This window comes from Mesoplodon densirostris, chromosome 20, assembly GCF_025265405.1.
Source record: "Mesoplodon densirostris isolate mMesDen1 chromosome 20, mMesDen1 primary haplotype, whole genome shotgun sequence".
NCBI classification, from domain to species: Eukaryota; Metazoa; Chordata; class Mammalia; order Artiodactyla; family Ziphiidae; genus Mesoplodon; species Mesoplodon densirostris.
Genome location: NC_082680.1, coordinates 41,604,792 through 41,627,890, shown reverse-complemented (window position 1 = coordinate 41,627,890; position 23,099 = coordinate 41,604,792).

Sequence of the window (23,099 nt, the reverse complement as noted above, 5' to 3'; positions counted from 1 at the left end):
AGTTAGTGTTAGTGTACGGGATAAGATTCGTGTATGTGTTAGGGTAAGGTGTAGGGTTGGAGTTAGATTTAGCTTTAGGGCTAGGGTTAGGGTGAGCGAAATGTAAGGTTTAGGGTACAGGTGAGGGTACAGAAAAGTGTTACAGTCCGTGTACGTGTCAGAGCACGGATTAGTATTAGGGTACGTGTTAGGATTACAGTACGGATTAGGGTGAGGTGTAGGATTGGTGTTAGGGTTAGATATAGGGTTAGGGTTAGAGTTAGCGAATAGGTAATATTCAGGTTACAGGTAAGCATATGGAAACGAGTTAGGGTCAGGCTTGGTGTTAGGGCACAGGTTAGTGTTACTGTACGGATTAGGATTACGGTACGGGTTAGGATTTTGTTTAGGGTTGTGGATAGTGTTAGGCTTAGACCTAGGGTTAGTGTTAGCGAACAGGTAAGGTTTACGGTACAAAGCAGGGTACGGAAACGTGTTAGTGTGAAAGTACATGTGAAGGCATTGCTTAATTTTGGTGTACGGGTTAAGATTAGTGTATTGGTTAGTGTATGGTGTAAGGTTGGTGTGAGCATTATGTTTAGGGAAAGGGCTACGTTTAGCGAATGGTAAGATTTAGGGTACTGGAGAGGATACGGAAGAGTGTTAGTGTCAGGGTACGTGTTAGGGCATGGGTTAGTGTTAGTTTACGGGTTAGGATTAGGGAATGGGTTAGGGAAAGGTGTAGGGTTGGGGTTATGTTTAGGTGTAGGGTTGGGGTTAGGGTTAGCGAATAGGTAACATTTAGGGTACAGGGGAGCTTATGGAAATGAGTTAGTGTCAGGGTTCATGTTAGGGCACAGGTTAGTGTTAGTGTACGGATTAGGATTAGTGTACAGGTTAGGGTTAGGTGTAGGGTTAGGGTTAGAGTTAGGTTTAGACATAGGGTTAGGGTTAGCGAATGGTAAGATTTAGGGTACAGGAGTGGGTATGGAAAAGTGTTATGGTCAGGGTACGTGTTAGGGCATGGATTAGTGTTAGTGTATGGGTAAGGATTAGGGTATGTGTTAGGGAAATGGGTAGGGTTGGTGTTATGGTTAGGGTTAGGGCTAGGGTTAGAGTTAGAGAATGGGTAAGGTTTACAGTACACGGGAGGGTACGGAAACGTGTTAGCGTCAATGTACATGTGAAGGCATTGCTTAATTTTGGTGTACGGGTTAAGATTAGTGTATTGGTTAGTGTGTGGTGTAAGTTTGGTGTTATCACTATGTTTAGGGAAAGGGCTACGTTTAGCGAATGGTAAGATTTAGGGTACTGGAGAGGATACGGAAGAGTGTTAGGGTCAGGTTACATGTTAGGGCATGGGTTAGTGTTAGTGTATGGGTTAGGATTATGGTATGGGTTAGGGAAAGGTGTAGGGTTGGGGTTATGTTTAGGTGTAGGTTGGGGTTAGGGTTAGCGAATAGGTAACATTTAGGGTACAGGTGAGCTTATGGAAAGGAGTTAGGGTGAGGGTTCATGTTAGGGCACAGGTTAGTGTTAGTGTACGGATTAGGATTAGGGTCCGGGTTAGGGTTAGGTGTAGGGTTGGGGTTAGGGTTAGGTTTAGAGATAGGGTTAGGGTTAGCGAATGGTAAGATTTAGGGTACAGGTGAGGGTAAGGAAAAGTGTTAGGGTCAGGGTACGTGTCAGGGCATGGCTTAGTATTAGTATACTGGTTAGGATTAGGGTACGGTTTGGGTAAGGTTTAGGGTTGGGGTTAGGGTTAGCTTTATGGCTAGGGTTAGGGTTAGCGAAATGTCAGGTTTAGGGTACAGGTGATGGTACAGAAAAGTGTTAGGGTTAGTGTATGTGTTAAGACATGTGTCAGTGCTAGTGTATGGCTTAGGATTAGCATACAGGTTAGGGTAAGGTGTACGGTTGAGGTTTGTTCTAGGTTTAGGGCTATGGTTAGGGTTAGCGAACGGTAAGCTGTAGGGTACAGGTGAGGTTACGGAAAAGTGTTAGGGTCAGCGTACGTGTTAGGGCAGGGTTTGGTGTGGGTTTACAGGTTAGGATTAGGGTACGGGTTAGGGTAATTGGTAGGGTTGGCGTTATGTTTAGTGTTAGGGGTAGGGTTAAGTTTAGTGAACGGGTAAGGTTTAGGTTACAGCTGAGCATACGGAAATGTTTTATTGTTAAAGTACGTGTGCGATATTGGGTTAGTGTTAGTGTACGGGTTAAGATTAGTGTACATGTTATGGTAAGGAGTAGGGTTGTAGTTAGGTTTAGGTTTGGGGCTAGGGTTATGGTTAACAAATGGTAAAGATTAGGGTTAGTGTTAGGGTTAGTGTTAGTGTTAGGGTTAGGGTACGTGTTAGGGCACGAGGTAGTGTTAGCGTATGGGTTATGATTAGGGTATTGGTTAGGGTAAGGTGTAGAATTGTGGTTAGGTTTAGGTTTAAGGCTAGTGTTAGGGTTAGCGAATAGGTAATATTAGGGTATAGTTGAGCATATGGAAACGATTTAGGGTGAGGGTCCATCTTAGGGCACAGGTTAGTGTTAGTTTAAGGATTAGGATTACGGTACATGTTAAGGTTAAGTGTAGGGATGGTGTTGGGTTTAGGGTTGGGTTTAGACCTAGGTTTAGGTTTAGTGAATGGTAAGGTTTAGGGTTCAGGTGTGGGTATGGAAAAGTGTTAGGGTCAGGGTAAGTGTTAAGGCACGGATTAGTGTTAGTGTACGGGTTAGGATTAGGGTACGGTTTAGGCTAATGGGTAGGGTTGGCATTATGTTTAGTGTGAGGGCTAGGGTTAGGGTTAGCGAACGAGTAAGGTTTAGGTTACAGGTGAGGGTACCGAAATGTTTTAGTGTCAAAGTAAGTGTGCGGGAATGGGTTAGTGTTAGTGTACGCATTAAGATTAGTGTACGTGTTAGGGTAAGGTGTAGGATTGTAGTTAGATTTAGCTTTAGGGCTAGGGTTAGGGTTAGCGAATGGTAAGATTTAGGGTACAGGAGAGAGTAGGGTAAAGATTTAGGGGAAGGGTACGTGTCAGGGCATGGATTAGTGTTTGTGGACGGGTTAGGATTAGGGTACGGTTTAGGGTAAAGTGTTGGCTTGGTGTTAGGGCTTGGTTTAGGGGTATGTTTCGGGTTAGCGAACGGTAAAGTTTAGGGTACAGGTGAGGGTACAGAAAAGTGTTAGTGTCAGGATACGTTTCAGGGCATGGATTAGTATTAGTGTACTGGTTAGGATTACGGTATTGGTTTGGGTAATGGGTAGGGTTGGGTTTAGGGTTAGGTTCAGGGCTATGGTTAGGTTTAGCGAAATGTAAGGTTTAGGTTACAGGTGATGGTCCAGAAATGTATTAGGATCACGGTACATGTTAGGGCATGGATTAGTGTTAGTGTACTGGTTAGGATTGGGTATGCGTTAGGGTAATGTTTAGTGATGGGGTTGGTTTACGTTTATGTCTAGGGTTAAGGATAGCAGACGGTATGGTTTAGGGTACAGGTGAGTGTACGGAAAAGTGTTACGGTCAGGGTACCTGTTAGGGCACGTGTAGTGTTAGTGTATGTGTTAGGATTAGTGTACGCGTTCGCGAATGGTTTAGGGTTGGTGTTAGCGTTATGTTTAGGGCTAGGGTTACAGTTAACGAACCAGTAAGCTTTACAGTACAGATGAGGGTATGGAAAACTTTTAGGGTCAGGGTATGTGTTAGGACACCTGTTAATGTTAGTGTACATGTCAGGATTAGCGTACAGTTTAGGGTAAGGTGTGGGTTTGTGGTTAGGGTTAGGTTTAGGGCTAGGCTTAGGGTTAGCGAACGGGTAAGTTTTAGGGTACAGTTGAGGGTACGGAAAAGCGTTTGAGTCAGGTTATGTGTTAGGAAACGTGTTAGTGTTAATGTATGGTTAGGATTAGGGTATGGATCAGGGTAATGGTTAGGGTTGGCGTTAGGGTTAGGGATAGGCTTAGCGAACGGTTAAGGCTTATGGTACATGTGAGTGTATGGAAACGTGTTAGTGTCAAAGTACGTGTGAAGTCATGGGTTAGTGTTAGTGTAGGGGTTAAAAATAGGGTACAGGTTAGAGTAAGGTGTAGGGTTGGTGTTAGGGATAGGTTTAAGTCTAAAGTTAGGTTTAGCTAATGATTAGGTTTAGCGTACTGGTGAGGGTTTGGAAAAGTGTTCGGGTCAGGGTACGTTTCAGGGCACTGGTTAGTGTTAGTGTACGGTTTAGGATTAGGGTATGGGTTAGGGTAAGATGTAGGGTTGTTGTTAGGTTTAGGTTTAGAGCTAGGGTTAGGGTTAGCGAACGGGTAAGGTTTAGGTTACAGGGGATGGTATGGAAATGTTTTAGGGTCAAAATACATTTGCAGGAATGGGTTAGTGTTAGTGTATGTTTTAAGATTAGTGTACGTTTTAGCGTAAGGTGTAGGGTTGGATTTAGATTTAGCTTTAGGGCTAGGGTAAGGGTTAGCGAAATGTAAGGTTTCTGGTACAAGTGAGGGTACAGAAAAGTGTTACGGTCCGTGTACGTGTCAGGGCATGGATTAGTATTAGAGTATGGGTTAGGAGTACAGTGTGGATTAGGGTAAGGTGTAGGATTGGGGTTAGGTTTAGGTTTAGGGTTAGGGTTAGGGTTAGCGAATAGGTAATATTTAGGGTACAGGTAAGCATATGGAAAAAAGTTAGGGTCAGGCTTGGTGTTAGGGCACACGTTAGTGTTATTGTACAGATTAGGATTAGGGTACGGGTTAGGATTTTGTGTAGGGTTGTGTATAGTGTTAGGCTTAGTCCTAGGGTTAGTGTTTGCGAACAGGTAAGGTTTACGGTACACAGGAGGGTACGGAAATATGTTAGTGTCAAAGTACATGTGCGGGCATCACTTAATTTTGGTGTACGGGTTAAGATTAGTGTATGGGTTTGGGTATGGTGTAAGGTTGGTGTTACTGTTATGTTTAGGGAAAGGCTAGGTTTAGCAAACGGTAAGATGTAGGGTACTGGAGAGGATACGGAAAAGTGTTAGGGTCAGTGTACTTTTAGGGCACGGTTTAGTGTTAGTGTACGGGTTAGGATTAAGGAATGGGTTAGGGAAAGGTGTAGGGATGGGGTTATGTTTAGGTGTAGGGTTGGGGTTAGGGTTAGCGAATAGGTAACATTTAGGGTACAGGGGAGCTTATGGAAATGAGTTAGTGTCAGGGTTCATGTTAGGGCACAGGTTAGTGTTAGTGTACGGATTAGGATTAGGGTACGGTTTAGGGTTAGGTGTATGGTTAGGATTAGGGTTAGGTTTAGACATAGGGTTAGGGTTAGCGAATGGTACGATTTAGGGTAGAGGAGTGGGTATGGAAAAGTGTTATGGTCAGGGTACATGTTAGGGCATGGATTAGTGTTAGTGTACGGGTAAGGATTAGGGTATGTGTTAGGGAAATGGGTACGGTTGGTGTTATGGTTAGGGATAGGGCTAGGGTTAGAGTTGGAGAATGGGTAAGGTTTACAGTACTCGGGAGGGTATGGAAACGTGTTAGTGTCAAAGTACATGTGAGGGCATGGTTTAATTTTTTTGTACGGGTTAAGTTTAGTGTACGGGTTAGGGTATGCTGTAGGGTTGGTGTTAGTGTTATGTATAGGGCTAGGTTTAGGGTTAGGGAATGGTATAATTTAGGGTACAGGAGAGGATACGGAAAAGTGTTAGGGTCAGGGTACGTGTTAGGGCTTGGGTTTGTGTTAGTGTATGGATTGGGATTAGGGTACGGGTTAGGGTAAGGTGTACAGTTGGGGTTAGGGTTAGGGCAAGGGTTAGGGCTAGGGTTAGGGTTAGCGAATGGGTAAGGTTTAGGGTACAGGTGAGGGAACGGAAAAGTGTTAGGGTCAGGGTACGTGTCAGGGCATCGCTAAGTATTAGTATACTGGTTAGGATTAGGGTACGGTTTGGGTAAGGTTTAGGGTTGGGGTTAGGGTTAGCTTTATGACTAGGGTTAGGGTTAGCAAAATGTCAGGTTTAGGGTACAGGTGATGGTAGAGAAAAGTGTTAGGGTTAGTGTATGTGTTAAGACACGTGTCAGTGTTAGTGTATGGCTTAGGATGAGCATACGGGTTAGGCTAAGGTGTACGGTTGGGGTTTGGTCTAGGTTTAGGGCTTGGGGTAGGGTTAGCGAACGGTAAGGTGTAGGGTACAGTTGACGTTACGGAAAAGTGTTAGGATCAGGGTAAGTGTTAGGGCAGGGGTTCGTGTGGGTTTACAGGTTAGGATTAGGGTATGGGTTAGGATAATTGGTAGGTTTGCATTATGGTTAATGTTAGGGGTATGGTTATGTTTAGTGAACGGTTAAGGATTAGGTTACAGCTGAGTGTACGGGAATGTTTTATTGTCAAAGTACGTGTGCGGTATTGGGTTAGTGTTAGTGTACGGGTTAAGATTAGTGTACGTGTTAGGTTAAGGAGTACGGTTGTAGTTAGGTTTAGGTGTGGGGCTAGGGTTATGGTTAACAAATGGTGAAGTTTAGGGTTAGTGTTAGGGTTAGTGTTAGGGTTAGGGGTAGGGGTAGGGTTAGGGTAGGTGTTAGGGCACGAGTTAATGTTAGTGTATGGGTTATGATTAGTGTATGGGTTAGGGTAAGGTGTAGATTTGGGGTTAGGTTTAGGTTTAAGGCTTGTGTTAGTGTTAGCGAATAGGTAACATTAGAGTACAGGTGAGCGTATGGAGACGATTTAGGGTGAGGGTTCGTGTTAGGGCACAGGTTAGTGTTTGTTTAAGGATTAGGATTAGGGTACATGTTAAGGTTAGGTGTAGGGATGGGGTTGGGTTTAGGGTTGGGTTTAGACCTAGGTTTAGGGTTAGTGAATGGTAAGGTTTAGGTTTCAGGTGTGGGTATGGAAGTGTTAGGGTCAGGGTAAGTGTTAAGGCACGGATTAGTGTTAGTGTATGGGTTAGGATTAGGGTACGGGTTAGGCTATTGGGTAGGGTTGGCGTTATGTTTAGTGTTAGGGCTAGGGTTAGGGTTAGCGAATGAGTAAGGTTTAGGTTACAGGTGAGGGTACGGAAATGTTTTAGTGTCAAAGTAAGTGTGCGGGAATGGTTTAGTGTTAGTGTACGCATTAAGATTAGTGTACGTGTTAGGGTAAGGTGTAGGGTTGGAGTTAGATTTAGCTTTAGGGCTAGGGTTAGAGTTAGCGAACGGTAAGATATAGGGTACAGGAGAGAGTAGGGTAAAGAGTTAGGGGCAGGGCACGTGTCAGGGCATGGATTAGTGTTTGTGGACGGGTTAGGATTAGTGTACGGTTTAGGGTAAGGTGTTGTGTTGGTGTCATGGCTTCGTCTAGTGGTGTGTTTTGGGTTTGCGAACGGTAAAGTTTACGGTACAGGTGAGGGTAGAGAAAAGTGTTAGTGTCAGGATACGTTTCAGGGCAAGGATTAGTATTAGTGTACTGGTTAGGATCACGGTATGGGTTAGGGTAATGAGTAAGGTTGTGTTTAACGTTAGGTTTAGGGCTATGGTTAGGGTTAGCGAAATGTAAGGTTTAGGTTACAGGTGATGGTCCAGAAATGTGTTAGGATCTAGGTACATGTTAGGGCACGGATTAGTGTTAGTGTACTGGTTAGGATTGGGTACGCATTAGGGTAAGGTTTAGGGATGGGGATAGGTTTACGTTTAGGTCTAGGGTTAAGGATAGCAAACAGTATGGTTTAGGGTACAGGTGAGTGTACGGAAAAGTGTTATGGTCAGGATACCTGTTAGGGCACGTGTAGTGTTAGTGTATGGGTTAGGATTAGGGTATGGGTTAGGGTAATGTATAGGGTTGGCGTTAGGGTTAAGTTTAAGGCTAAGGTTAGGGTTAGCGAACAGGTAAGTTTTATGGTAAATGAGTGTATGGAAACGTGTTAGTTTCACTGTATGCGTGAGGCTATTGAATAATTTTGGTGTACGGGTTAAGAGTAGTGTACGGTTTAGGGTATGGTGTAGGGTTGCTGTTAGCGTTATGTTTAGGGCTAGGGTTACGGTTAGCGAACCAGTAAGGTTTAGGGTACAGGTGAGGGTACGGAAAACTTTTAGGGTCAGGGTATGCGTTAGGACACCTGTTAGTGTTAGTGTATGTGTCAGGATTAGCATACAGTTTAGGGTAATGTTTGGGGTTGGGGTTAGGGTTAGGTTTAGGGCTAGGCTTAGGTTTAGCAAACAGGTAAGTTTTAGGGTACAGTTGAGGGTACGGAAAAGTGTTTGAGTCAGATTATGTTTTAGGAAACGTGTTAGCGTTAATGTATGGTTAGGATTAGGGTATGGGTTAGGGTAATGGTTAGGGTTGGCGTTAGGGTTAGGGATAAGCTTATGGAATGGTTAAGGCTTATGGTACATGTGAGTGTATGGAAACGTGTTAGTGTCAAAGTACGTGTGAGGACATGGGTTAGTGTTAGTGTATGGGTTAAAAATAGGGTACGCGTTAGAGTAAGGTGTAGGGTTGGTGTTAGGGTTAGGTTTAAGTCTACAGTTAGGGTTAGCTAACGATTAGGTTTAGCGTTCAGGTGAGGATAAGGAAAAGTGCTAGGGTCAGGGTACGTTTCAGTGCACTGGTTAGTGTTAGTGTACGGTTTAGGATTAGGGTATGGGTTAGGGTAAGATGTAGGGTTGGCGTTAAGTTTAGGTTTAGAGCTAGGGTTAGGGTTAGTGAACAGGTAAGTTTTATGGTAAATGAGTGTATGGAAACGTGTCAGTTTCACTGTATGCGTGAGGGTATTGAATAATTTTGGTGTACGGGTTAAGAGTAGTGTACGGTTTAGGGTATGGTGTAGGGTTGCTGTTAGCGTTATGTTTAGGGCTAGGGTTACGGTTAGCGAACCAGTAAGGTTTAGGGTACAGGTGAGGGTATGGAAAACTTTTAGGGTCAGGGTATGCGTTAGGACACCTGTTAGTGTTAGTGTACGTGTCAGGATTATCGTACAGTTTAGGGTAATGTTTGGGGTTGGGGTTAGGGTTAGGTTTAGGGCTAGGCTTAGGGTTAGCAAATGGGTAAGTTTTAGGGTACAGTTGAGGGTACGGAAAAGTGTTTGAGTCAGATTATGTTTTAGGAAAGGTGTTAGTCTTAATGTATGGTTAGGATTAGGGTATGGGTTTGGGTAATGGTTAGGGTTGGCGTTAGGGTTAGGGATAAGCTTATGGAATGGTTAAGGCTTATGGTACATGTGAGTGTATGGAAACGTGTTAGTGTCAAAGTACGTGTGAGGACATGGGTTAGTGTTTGTGTATGGGTTAAAAATAGGGTACGCGTTAGAGTAAGGTGTAGGGTTGGTGTTAGGGTTAGGTTTAAGTCTACAGTTAGGGTTAGCTAACGATTAGGTTTAGCGTACAGGTGAGGGTAAGGAAAAGTTTTAGGGTCAGGGTACGTTTCAGTGCACTGGTTAGTGTTAGTGTACGGTTTAGGATTAGGGTATGGGTTAGGGTAAGATGTAGGGTTGGCGTTAGGTTTAGGTTTAGAGCTAGGGTTAGGGTTAGTGAACGGGTAAGGTTTAGGTTACAGGGGAGGGTACAGAAATGTTTTGGGGTCAAAATATATTTGCGCGAAAGAGTTAGTGTTAGTGTACGGGATAAGATTCGTGTATGTGTTAGGGTAAGGTGTAGGGTTGGAGTTAGATTTAGCTTTAGGGCTAGGGTTAGGGTGAGCGAAATGTAAGGTTTAGGGTACAGGTGAGGGTACAGAAAAGTGTTACAGTCCGTGTACGTGTCAGAGCACGGATTAGTATTAGGGTACGTGTTAGGATTACAGTACGGATTAGGGTGAGGTGTAGGATTGGTGTTAGGGTTAGATATAGGGTTAGGGTTAGAGTTAGCGAATAGGTAATATTCAGGTTACAGGTAAGCATATGGAAACGAGTTAGGGTCAGGCTTGGTGTTAGGGCACAGGTTAGTGTTACTGTACGGATTAGGATTACGGTACGGGTTAGGATTTTGTTTAGGGTTGTGGATAGTGTTAGGCTTAGACCTAGGGTTAGTGTTAGCGAACAGGTAAGGTTTACGGTACAAAGCAGGGTACGGAAACGTGTTAGTGTGAAAGTACATGTGAAGGCATTGCTTAATTTTGGTGTACGGGTTAAGATTAGTGTATTGGTTAGTGTATGGTGTAAGGTTGGTGTGAGCATTATGTTTAGGGAAAGGGCTACGTTTAGCGAATGGTAAGATTTAGGGTACTGGAGAGGATACGGAAGAGTGTTAGTGTCAGGGTACGTGTTAGGGCATGGGTTAGTGTTAGTTTACGGGTTAGGATTAGGGAATGGGTTAGGGAAAGGTGTAGGGTTGGGGTTATGTTTAAGTGTAGGGTTGGGGTTAGGGTTAGCGAATAGGTAACATTTAGGGTACAGGGGAGCTTATGGAAATGAGTTAGTGTCAGGGTTCATGTTAGGGCACAGGTTAGTGTTAGTGTACGGATTAGGATTAGGGTACAGGTTAGGGTTAGGTGTAGGGTTAGGGTTAGAGTTAGGTTTAGACATAGGGTTAGGGTTAGCGAATGGTAAGATTTAGGGTACAGGAGTGGGTATGGAAAAGTGTTATGGTCAGGGTACGTGTTAGGGCATGGATTAGTGTTAGTGTATGGGTAAGGATTAGGGTATGTGTTAGGGAAATGGGTAGGGTTGGTGTTATGGTTAGGGTTAGGGCTAGGGTTAGAGTTAGAGAATGGGTAAGGTTTACAGTACACGGGAGGGTACGGAAACGTGTTAGCGTCAATGTACATGTGAAGGCATTGCTTAATTTTGGTGTACGGGTTAAGATTAGTGTATTGGTTAGTGTGTGGTGTAAGTTTGGTGTTATCACTATGTTTAGGGAAAGGGCTACGTTTAGCGAATGGTAAGATTTAGGGTACTGGAGAGGATACGGAAGAGTGTTAGGGTCAGGTTACATGTTAGGGCATGGGTTAGTGTTAGTGTATGGGTTAGGATTATGGTATGGGTTAGGGAAAGGTGTAGGGTTGGGGTTATGTTTAGGTGTAGGTTGGGGTTAGGGTTAGCGAATAGGTAACATTTAGGGTACAGGTGAGCTTATGGAAAGGAGTTAGGGTGAGGGTTCATGTTAGGGCACAGGTTAGTGTTAGTGTACGGATTAGGATTAGGGTCCGGGTTAGGGTTAGGTGTAGGGTTGGGGTTAGGGTTAGGTTTAGAGATAGGGTTAGGGTTAGCGAATGGTAAGATTTAGGGTACAGGTGAGGGTAAGGAAAAGTGTTAGGGTCAGGGTACGTGTCAGGGCATGGCTTAGTATTAGTATACTGGTTAGGATTAGGGTACGGTTTGGGTAAGGTTTAGGGTTGGGGTTAGGGTTAGCTTTATGGCTAGGGTTAGGGTTAGCGAAATGTCAGGTTTAGGGTACAGGTGATGGTACAGAAAAGTGTTAGGGTTAGTGTATGTGTTAAGACATGTGTCAGTGCTAGTGTATGGCTTAGGATTAGCATACAGGTTAGGGTAAGGTGTACGGTTGAGGTTTGTTCTAGGTTTAGGGCTATGGTTAGGGTTAGCGAACGGTAAGCTGTAGGGTACAGGTGAGGTTACGGAAAAGTGTTAGGGTCAGCGTACGTGTTAGGGCAGGGTTTGGTGTGGGTTTACAGGTTAGGATTAGGGTACGGGTTAGGGTAATTGGTAGGGTTGGCGTTATGTTTAGTGTTAGGGGTAGGGTTAAGTTTAGTGAACGGGTAAGGTTTAGGTTACAGCTGAGCATACGGAAATGTTTTATTGTTAAAGTACGTGTGCGATATTGGGTTAGTGTTAGTGTACGGGTTAAGATTAGTGTACATGTTATGGTAAGGAGTAGGGTTGTAGTTAGGTTTAGGTTTGGGGCTAGGGTTATGGTTAACAAATGGTAAAGATTAGGGTTAGTGTTAGGGTTAGTGTTAGTGTTAGGGTTAGGGTACGTGTTAGGGCACGAGGTAGTGTTAGCGTATGGGTTATGATTAGGGTATTGGTTAGGGTAAAGTGTAGAATTGTGGTTAGGTTTAGGTTTAAGGCTAGTGTTAGGGTTAGCGAATAGGTAATATTAGGGTATAGTTGAGCATATGGAAACGATTTAGGGTGAGGGTCCATCTTAGGGCACAGGTTAGTGTTAGTTTAAGGATTAGGATTACGGTACATGTTAAGGTTAAGTGTAGGGATGGTGTTGGGTTTAGGGTTGGGTTTAGACCTAGGTTTAGGTTTAGTGAATGGTAAGGTTTAGGGTTCAGGTGTGGGTATGGAAAAGTGTTAGGGTCAGGGTAAGTGTTAAGGCACGGATTAGTGTTAGTGTACGGGTTAGGATTAGGGTACGGTTTAGGCTAATGGGTAGGGTTGGCATTATGTTTAGTGTGAGGGCTAGGGTTAGGGTTAGCGAACGAGTAAGGTTTAGGTTACAGGTGAGGGTACCGAAATGTTTTAGTGTCAAAGTAAGTGTGCGGGAATGGGTTAGTGTTAGTGTACGCATTAAGATTAGTGTACGTGTTAGGGTAAGGTGTAGGGTTGTAGTTAGATTTAGCTTTAGGGCTAGGGTTAGGGTTAGCGAATGGTAAGATTTAGGGTACAGGAGAGAGTAGGGTAAAGATTTAGGGGAAGGGTACGTGTCAGGGCATGGATTAGTGTTTGTGGACGGGTTAGGATTAGGGTACGGTTTAGGGTAAAGTGTTGGCTTGGTGTTAGGGCTTGGTTTAGGGGTATGTTTCGGGTTAGCGAACGGTAAAGTTTAGGGTACAGGTGAGGGTACAGAAAAGTGTTAGTGTCAGGATACGTTTCAGGGCATGGATTAGTATTAGTGTACTGGTTAGGATTACGGTATTGGTTTGGGTAATGGGTAGGGTTGGGTTTAGGGTTAGGTTCAGGGCTATGGTTAGGTTTAGCGAAATGTAAGGTTTAGGTTACAGGTGATGGTCCAGAAATGTATTAGGATCACGGTACATGTTAGGGCATGGATTAGTGTTAGTGTACTGGTTAGGATTGGGTATGCGTTAGGGTAATGTTTAGTGATGGGGTTGGTTTACGTTTATGTCTAGGGTTAAGGATAGCAGACGGTATGGTTTAGGGTACAGGTGAGTGTACGGAAAAGTGTTACGGTCAGGGTACCTGTTAGGGCACGTGTAGTGTTAGTGTATGTGTTAGGATTAGTGTACGCGTTCGCAAATGGTTTAGGGTTGGTGTTAGCGTTATGTTTAGGGCTAGGGTTACAGTTAACGAACCAGTAAGCTTTACAGTACAGATGAGGGTATGGAAAACTTTTAGGGTCAGGGTATGTGTTAGGACACCTGTTAATGTTAGTGTACATGTCAGGATTAGCGTACAGTTTAGGGTAAGGTGTGGGTTTGTGGTTAGGGTTAGGTTTAGGGCTAGGCTTAGGGTTAGCGAACGGGTAAGTTTTAGGGTACAGTTGAGGGTACGGAAAAGCGTTTGAGTCAGGTTATGTGTTAGGAAACGTGTTAGTGTTAATGTATGGTTAGGATTAGGGTATGGATCAGGGTAATGGTTAGGGTTGGCGTTAGGGTTAGGGATAGGCTTAGCGAACGGTTAAGGCTTATGGTACATGTGAGTGTATGGAAACGTGTTAGTGTCAAAGTACGTGTGAAGTCATGGGTTAGTGTTAGTGTAGGGGTTAAAAATAGGGTACAGGTTAGAGTAAGGTGTAGGGTTGGTGTTAGGGATAGGTTTAAGTCTAAAGTTAGGTTTAGCTAATGATTAGGTTTAGCGTACTGGTGAGGGTTTGGAAAAGTGTTCGGGTCAGGGTACGTTTCAGGGCACTGGTTAGTGTTAGTGTACGGTTTAGGATTAGGGTATGGGTTAGGGTAAGATGTAGGGTTGTTGTTAGGTTTAGGTTTAGAGCTAGGGTTAGGGTTAGCGAACGGGTAAGGTTTAGGTTACAGGGGATGGTATGGAAATGTTTTAGGGTCAAAATACATTTGCAGGAATGGGTTAGTGTTAGTGTATGTTTTAAGATTAGTGTACGTTTTAGCGTAAGGTGTAGGGTTGGATTTAGATTTAGCTTTAGGGCTAGGGTAAGGGTTAGCGAAATGTAAGGTTTCTGGTACAAGTGAGGGTACAGAAAAGTGTTACGGTCCGTGTACATGTCAGGGCATGGATTAGTATTAGAGTATGGGTTAGGAGTACAGTGTGGATTAGGGTAAGGTGTAGGATTGGGGTTAGGTTTAGGTTTAGGGTTAGGGTTAGGGTTAGCGAATAGGTAATATTTAGGGTACAGGTAAGCATATGGAAAAAAGTTAGGGTCAGGCTTGGTGTTAGGGCACACGTTAGTGTTATTGTACAGATTAGGATTAGGGTACGGGTTAGGATTTTGTGTAGGGTTGTGTATAGTGTTAGGCTTAGTCCTAGGGTTAGTGTTTGCGAACAGGTAAGGTTTACGGTACACAGGAGGGTACGGAAATATGTTAGTGTCAAAGTACATGTGCGGGCATCACTTAATTTTGGTGTACGGGTTAAGATTAGTGTATGGGTTTGGGTATGGTGTAAGGTTGGTGTTACTGTTATGTTTAGGGAAAGGCTAGGTTTAGCAAACGGTAAGATGTAGGGTACTGGAGAGGATACGGAAAAGTGTTAGGGTCAGTGTACTTTTAGGGCACGGTTTAGTGTTAGTGTACCGGTTAGGATTAAGGAATGGGTTAGGGAAAGGTGTAGGGATGGGGTTATGTTTAGGTGTAGGGTTGGGGTTAGGGTTAGCGAATAGGTAACATTTAGGGTACAGGGGAGCTTATGGAAATGAGTTAGTGTCAGGGTTCATGTTAGGGCACAGGTTAGTGTTAGTGTACGGATTAGGATTAGGGTACGGTTTAGGGTTAGGTGTATGGTTAGGATTAGGGTTAGGTTTAGACATAGGGTTAGGGTTAGCGAATGGTACGATTTAGGGTAGAGGAGTGGGTATGGAAAAGTGTTATGGTCAGGGTACATGTTAGGGCATGGATTAGTGTTAGTGTACGGGTAAGGATTAGGGTATGTGTTAGGGAAATGGGTACGGTTGGTGTTATGGTTAGGGTTAGGGCTAGGGTTAGAGTTAGAGAATGGGTAAGGTTTACAGTACTCGGGAGGGTATGGAAACGTGTTAGTGTCAAAGTACATGTGAGGGCATGGTTTAATTTTTTTGTACGGGTTAAGTTTAGTGTACGGGTTAGGGTATGCTGTAGGGTTGGTGTTAGTGTTATGTATAGGGCTAGGTTTAGGGTTAGGGAATGGTATAATTTAGGGTACAGGAGAGGATACGGAAAAGTGTTAGGGTCAGGGTACGTGTTAGGGCTTGGGTTAGTGTTAGTGTATGGATTGGGATTAGGGTACGGGTTAGGGTAAGGTGTACAGTTGGGGTTAGGGTTAGGGCAAGGGTTAGGGCTAGGGTTAGGGTTAGCGAATGGGTAAGGTTTAGGGTACAGGTGAGGGAACGGAAAAGTGTTAGGGTCAGGGTACGTGTCAGGGCATCGCTAAGTATTAGTATACTGGTTAGGATTAGGGTACGGTTTGGGTAAGGTTTAGGGTTGGGGTTAGGGTTAGCTTTATGACTAGGGTTAGGGTTAGCAAAATGTCAGGTTTAGGGTACAGGTGATGGTAGAGAAAAGTGTTAGGGTTAGTGTATGTGTTAAGACACGTGTCAGTGTTAGTGTATGGCTTAGGATGAGCATACGGGTTAGGGTAAGGTGTACGGTTGGGGTTTGGTCTAGGTTTAGGGCTTGGGGTAGGGTTAGCGAACGGTAAGGTGTAGGGTACAGTTGACGTTACGGAAAAGTGTTAGGGTCAGGGTAAGTGTTAGGGCAGGGGTTCGTGTGGGTTTACAGGTTAGGATTAGGGTATGGGTTAGGATAATTGGTAGGTTTGCACTATGGTTAGTGTTAGGGGTATGGTTATGTTTAGTGAACGGTTAAGGATTAGGTTACAGCTGAGTGTACGGGAATGTTTTATTGTCAAAGTACGTGTGCGGTATTGGGTTAGTGTTAGTGTACGGGTTAAGATTAGTGTACGTGTTAGGTTAAGGAGTACGGTTGTAGTTAGGTTTAGGTGTGGGGCTAGGGTTATGGTTAACAAATGGTGAAGTTTAGGGTTAGTGTTAGGGTTAGTGTTAGGGTTAGGGGTAGGGGTAGGGTTAGGGTAGGTGTTAGGGCACGAGTTAATGTTAGTGTATGGGTTATGATTAGTGTATGGGTTAGGGTAAGGTGTAGATTTGGGGTTAGGTTTAGGTTTAAGGCTTGTGTTAGTGTTAGCGAATAGGTAACATTAGAGTACAGGTGAGCGTATGGAGACGATTTAGGGTGAGGGTTCGTGTTAGGGCACAGGTTAGTGTTTGTTTAAGGATTAGGATTAGGGTACATGTTAAGGTTAGGTGTAGGGATGGGGTTGGGTTTAGGGTTGGGTTTAGACCTAGGTTTAGGGTTAGTGAATGGTAAGGTTTAGGTTTCAGGTGTGGGTATGGAAGTGTTAGGGTCAGGGTAAGTGTTAAGGCACGGATTAGTGTTAGTGTACGGGTTAGGATTAGGGTACGGGTTAGGCTATTGGGTAGGGTTGGCGTTATGTTTAGTGTTAGGGCTAGGGTTAGGGTTAGCGAATGAGTAAGGTTTAGGTTACAGGTGAGGGTACGGAAATGTTTTAGTGTCAAAGTAAGTGTGCGGGAATGGTTTAGTGTTAGTGTACGCATTAAGATTAGTGTACGTGTTAGGGTAAGGTGTAGGGTTGGAGTTAGATTTAGCTTTAGGGCTAGGGTTAGAGTTAGCGAACGGTAAGATATAGGGTACAGGAGAGAGTAGGGTAAAGAGTTAGGGGCAGGGCACGTGTCAGGGCATGGATTAGTGTTTGCGGACGGGTTAGGATTAGTGTACGGTTTAGGGTAAGGTGTTGTGTTGGTGTCATGGCTTCGTCTAGTGGTGTGTTTTGGGTTTGCGAACGGTAAAGTTTACGGTACAGGTGAGGGTAGAGAAAAGTGTTAGTGTCAGGATACGTTTCAGGGCAAGGATTAGTATTAGTGTACTGGTTAGGATCACGGTATGGGTTAGGGTAATGAGTAAGGTTGTGTTTAACGTTAGGTTTAGGGCTATGGTTAGGGTTAGCGAAATGTAAGGTTTAGGTTACAGGTGATGGTCCAGAAATGTGTTAGGATCTAGGTACATGTTAGGGCACGGATTAGTGTTAGTGTACTGGTTAGGATTGGGTACGCATTAGGGTAAGGTTTAGGGATGGGGATAGGTTTACGTTTAGGTCTAGGGTTAAGGATAGCAAACAGTATGGTTTAGGGTACAGGTGAGTGTACGGAAAAGTGTTATGGTCAGGATACCTGTTAGGGCACGTGTAGTGTTAGTGTATGGGTTAGGATTAGGGTATGGGTTAGGGTAATGTATAGGGTTGGCGTTAGGGTTAAGTTTAAGGCTAAGGTTAGGGTTAGCGAACAGGTAAGTTTTATGGTAAATGAGTGTATGGAAACGTGTTAGTTTCACTGTATGCGTGAGGCTATTGAATAATTTTGGTGTACGGGTTAAGAGTAGTGTACGGTTTAGGGTATGGTGTAGGGTTGCTGTTAGCGTTATGTTTAGGGCTAGGGTTACGGTTAGCGAACCAGTAAGGTTTAGGGTACAGGTGAGGGTACGGAAAACTTTTAGGGTCAGGGTATGCGTTAGGACACCTGTTAGTGTTAGTGTATGTGTCAGGATTAGCATACAGTTTAGGGTAATGTTTGGGGTTGGGGTTAGGGTTAGGTTTAGGGCTAGGCTTAGGTTTAGCAAACAGGTAAGTTTTAGGGTACAGTTGAGGGTACGGAAAAGTGTTTGAGTCAGATTATGTTTTAGGAAACGTGTTAGCGTTAATGTATGGTTAGGATTAGGGTATGGGTTAGGGTAATGGTTAGGGTTGGCGTTAGGGTTAGGGATAAGCTTATGGAATGGTTAAGGCTTATGGTACATGTGAGTGTATGGAAACGTGTTAGTGTCAAAGTACGTGTGAGGACATGGGTTAGTGTTAGTGTATGGGTTAAAAATAGGGTACGCGTTAGAGTAAGGTGTAGGGTTGGTGTTAGGGTTAGGTTTAAGTCTACAGTTAGGGTTAGCTAACGATTAGGTTTAGCGTACAGGTGAGGGTAAGGAAAAGTTTTAGGGTCAGGGTACGTTTCAGTGCACTGGTTAGTGTTAGTGTACGGTTTAGGATTAGGGTATGGGTTAGGGTAAGATGTAGGGTTGGCGTTAGGTTTAGGTTTAGAGCTAGGGTTAGGGTTAGTGAACGGGTAAGGTTTAGGTTACAGGGGAGGGTACAGAAATGTTTTGGGGTCAAAATATATTTGCGCGAAAGAGTTAGTGTTAGTGTACGGGATAAGATTCGTGTATGTGTTAGGGTAAGGTGTAGGGTTGGAGTTAGATTTAGCTTTAGGGCTAGGGTTAGGGTGAGCGAAATGTAAGGTTTAGGGTACAGGTGAGGGTACAGAAAAGTGTTACAGTCCGTGTACGTGTCAGAGCACGGATTAGTATTAGGGTACGTGTTAGGATTACAGTACGGATTAGGGTGAGGTGTAGGATTGGTGTTAGGGTTAGATATAGGGTTAGGGTTAGAGTTAGCGAATAGGTAATATTCAGGTTACAGGTAAGCATATGGAAACGAGTTAGGGTCAGGCTTGGTGTTAGGGCACAGGTTAGTGTTACTGTACGGAATAGGATTACGGTACGGGTTAGGATTTTGTGTAGGGTTGTCGATAGTGTTAGGCTTAGACCTAGGGTTAGTGTTAGCGAACAGGTAAGGTTTACGGTACAAAGCAGGGTACGGAAACGTGTTAGTGTGAAAGTACATGTGAAGGCATTGCTTAATTTTGGTGTACGGGTTAAGATTAGTGTATTGATTAGTGTATGGTGTAAGGTTGGTGTGAGCATTATGTTTAGGGAAAGGGCTACGTTTAGCGAATGGTAAGATTTAGGGTACTGGAGAGGATACGGAAGAGTGTTAGTGTCAGGGTACGTGTTAGGGCATGGGTTAGTGTTAGTTTACGGGTTAGGATTAGGGAATGGGTTAGGGAAAGGTGTAGGGTTGGGGTTATGTTTAAGTGTAGGGTTGGGGTTAGGGTTAGCGAATAGGTAACATTTAGGGTACAGGGGAGCTTATGGAAATGAGTTAGTGTCAGGGTTCATGTTAGGGCACAGGTTAGTGTTAGTGTACGGATTAGGATTAGGGTACAGGTTAGGGTTAGGTGTAGGGTTAGGGTTAGAGTTAGGTTTAGACATAGGGTTAGGGTTAGCGAATGGTAAGATTTATGGTACAGGAGTGGGTATGGAAAAGTGTTATGGTCAGGGTACGTGTTAGGGCATGGATTAGTGTTAGTGTATGGGTAAGGATTAGGGTATGTGTTAGGGAAATGGGTAGGGTTGGTGTTATGGTTAGGGTTAGGGCTAGGGTTAGAGTTAGAGAATGGGTAAGGTTTACAGTACACGGGAGGGTACGGAAACGTGTTAGCGTCAATGTACATGTGAAGGCATTGCTTAATTTTGGTGTACGGGTTAAGATTAGTGTATTGGTTAGTGTGTGGTGTAAGTTTGGTGTTAGCACTATGTTTAGGGAAAGGGCTACGTTTAGCGAATGGTAAGATTTAGGGTACTGGAGAGGATACGGAAGAGTGTTAGGGTCAGGTTACATGTTAGGGCATGGGTTAGGATTATGGTATGGGTTAGGGAAAGGTGTAGGGTTGGGGTTATGTTTAGGTGTAGGTTGGGGTTAGGGTTAGCGAATAGGTAACATTTAGGGTACAGGTGAGCTTATGGAAAGGAGTTAGGGTGAGGGTTCATGTTAGGGCACAGGTTAGTGTTAGTGTACGGATTAGGATTAGGGTCCGGGTTAGGGTTAGGTGTAGGGTTGGGGTTAGGGTTAGGTTTAGACATAGGGTTAGGGTTAGCGAATGGTAAGATTTAGGGTACAGGTGAGGGTAAGGAAAAGTGTTAGGGTCAGGGTACGTGTCAGGGCATGGCTTAGTATTAGTATACTGGTTAGGATTAGGGTACGGTTTGGGTAAGGTTTAGGGTTGGGGTTAGGGTTAGCTTTATGGCTAGGGTTAGGGTTAGCGAAATGTCAGGTTTAGGGTACAGGTGATGGTACAGAAAAGTGTTAGGGTTAGTGTATGTGTTAAGACATGTGTCAGTGCTAGTGTATGGCTTAGGATTAGCATACAGGTTAGGGTAAGGTGTACGGTTGAGGTTTGTTCTAGGTTTAGGGCTATGGTTAGGGTTAGCGAACGGTAAGCTGTAGGGTACAGGTGAGGTTACGGAAAAGTGTTAGGGTCAGCGTACGTGTTAGGGCAGGGATTGGTGTGGGTTTACAGGTTAGGATTAGGGTACGGGTTAGGGTAATTGGTAGGGTTGGCGTTATGTTTAGTGTTAGGGGTAGGGTTAAGTTTAGTGAACGGGTAAGGTTTAGGTTACAGCTGAGCATACGGAAATGTTTTATTGTTAAAGTACGTGTGCGATATTGGGTTAGTGTTAGTGTACGGGTTAAGATTAGTGTACATGTTATGGTAAGGAGTAGGGTTGTAGTTAGGTTTAGGTTTGGGGCTAGGGTTATGGTTAACAAATGGTAAAGATTAGGGTTAGTGTTAGGGTTAGTGTTAGTGTTAGGGTTAGGGGTAGGGTTAGGGTACGTGTTAGGGCACGAGGTAGTGTTAGCGTATGGGTTATGATTAGGGTATTGGTTAGGGTTAGGTGTAGAGTTGTGGTTAGGTTTAGGTTTAAGGCTAGTGTTAGGGTTAGCGAATAGGTAATATTAGGGTATAGTTGAGCATATGGAAACGATTTAGGGTGAGGGTCCATCTTAGGGCACAGGTTAGTGTTAGTTTAAGGATTAGGATTACGGTACATGTTAAGGTTAAGTGTAGGGATGGTGTTGGGTTTAGGGTTGGGTTTAGACCTAGGTTTAGGTTTAGTGAATGGTAAGGTTTAGGGTTCAGGTGTGGGTATGGAAAAGTGTTAGGGTCAGGGTAAGTGTTAAGGCACGGATTAGTGTTAGTGTACGGGTTAGGATTAGGGTACGGTTTAGGCTAATGGGTAGGGTTGGCATTATGTTTAGTGTGAGGGCTAGGGTTAGGGTTAGCGAACGAGTAAGGTTTAGGTTACAGGTGAGGGTACCGAAATGTTTTAGTGTCAAAGTAAGTGTGCGGGAATGGGTTAGTGTTAGTGTACGCATTAAGATTAGTGTACGTGTTAGGGTAAGGTGTAGGGTTGTAGTTAGATTTAGCTTTAGAGCTAGGGTTAGGGTTAGCGAATGGTAAGATTTAGGGTACAGGAGAGAGTAGGGTAAAGATTTAGGGGAAGGGTACGTGTCAGGGCATGGATTAGTGTTTGTGGACGGGTTAGGATTAGGGTACGGTTTAGGGTAAAGTGTTGGCTTGGTGTTAGGGCTTGGTTTAGGGGTATGTTTCGGGTTAGCGAACGGTAAAGTTTAGGGTACAGGTGAGGGTACAGAAAAGTGTTAGTGTCAGGATACGTTTCAGGGCATGGATTAGTATTAGTGTACTGGTTAGGATTACGGTATTGGTTTGGGTAATGGGTAGGGTTGGGTTTAGGGTTAGGTTCAGGGCTATGGTTAGGTTTAGCGAAATGTAAGGTTTAGGTTACAGGTGATGGTCCAGAAATGTATTAGGATCACGGTACATGTTAGGGCATGGATTAGTGTTAGTGTACTGGTTAGGATTGGGTATGCGTTAGGGTAATGTTTAGTGATGGGGTTGGTTTACGTTTATGTCTAGGGTTAAGGATAGCAGACGGTATGGTTTAGGGTACAGGTGAGTGTACGGAAAAGTGTTACGGTCAGGGTACCTGTTAGGGCACGTGTAGTGTTAGTGTATGTGTTAGGATTAGTGTACGCGTTCGCGAATGGTTTAGGGTTGGTGTTAGCGTTATGTTTAGGGCTAGGGTTACAGTTAACGAACCAGTAAGCTTTACAGTACAGATGAGGGTATGGAAAACTTTTAGGGTCAGGGTATGTGTTAGGACACCTGTTAATGTTAGTGTACATGTCAGGATTAGCGTACAGTTTAGGGTAAGGTGTGGGTTTGTGGTTAGGGTTAGGTTTAGGGCTAGGCTTAGGGTTAGCGAACGGGTAAGTTTTAGGGTACAGTTGAGGGTACGGAAAAGCGTTTGAGTCAGGTTATGTGTTAGGAAACGTGTTAGTGTTAATGTATGGTTAGGATTAGGGTATGGATCAGGGTAATGGTTAGGGTTGGCGTTAGGGTTAGGGATAGGCTTAGCGAACGGTTAAGGCTTATGGTACATGTGAGTGTATGGAAACGTGTTAGTGTCAAAGTACGTGTGAAGTCATGGGTTAGTGTTAGTGTAGGGGTTAAAAATAGGGTACAGGTTAGAGTAAGGTGTAGGGTTGGTGTTAGGGATAGGTTTAAGTCTAAAGTTAGGTTTAGCTAATGATTAGGTTTAGCGTACTGGTGAGGGTTTGGAAAAGTGTTCGGGTCAGGGTACGTTTCAGGGCACTGGTTAGTGTTAGTGTACGGTTTAGGATTAGGGTATGGGTTAGGGTAAGATGTAGGGTTGTTGTTAGGTTTAGGTTTAGAGCTAGGGTTAGGGTTAGCGAACGGGTAAGGTTTAGGTTACAGGGGATGGTATGGAAATGTTTTAGGGTCAAAATACATTTGCAGGAATGGGTTAGTGTTAGTGTATGTTTTAAGATTAGTGTACGTTTTAGCGTAAGGTGTAGGGTTGGATTTAGATTTAGCTTTAGGGCTAGGGTAAGGGTTAGCAAAATGTAAGGTTTCTGGTACAAGTGAGGGTACAGAAAAGTGTTACGGTCCGTGTACGTGTCAGGGCATGGATTAGTATTAGAGTATGGGTTAGGAGTACAGTGTGGATTAGGGTAAGGTGTAGGATTGGGGTTAGGTTTAGGTTTAGGGTTAGGGTTAGGGTTAGCGAATAGGTAATATTTAGGGTACAGGTAAGCATATGGAAAAAAGTTAGGGTCAGGCTTGGTGTTAGGGCACACGTTAGTGTTATTGTACAGATTAGGATTAGGGTACGGGTTAGGATTTTGTGTAGGGTTGTGTATAGTGTTAGGCTTAGTCCTAGGGTTAGTGTTTGCGAACAGGTAAGGTTTACGGTACACAGGAGGGTACGGAAATATGTTAGTGTCAAAGTACATGTGCGGGCATCACTTAATTTTGGTGTACGGGTTAAGATTAGTGTATGGGTTTGGGT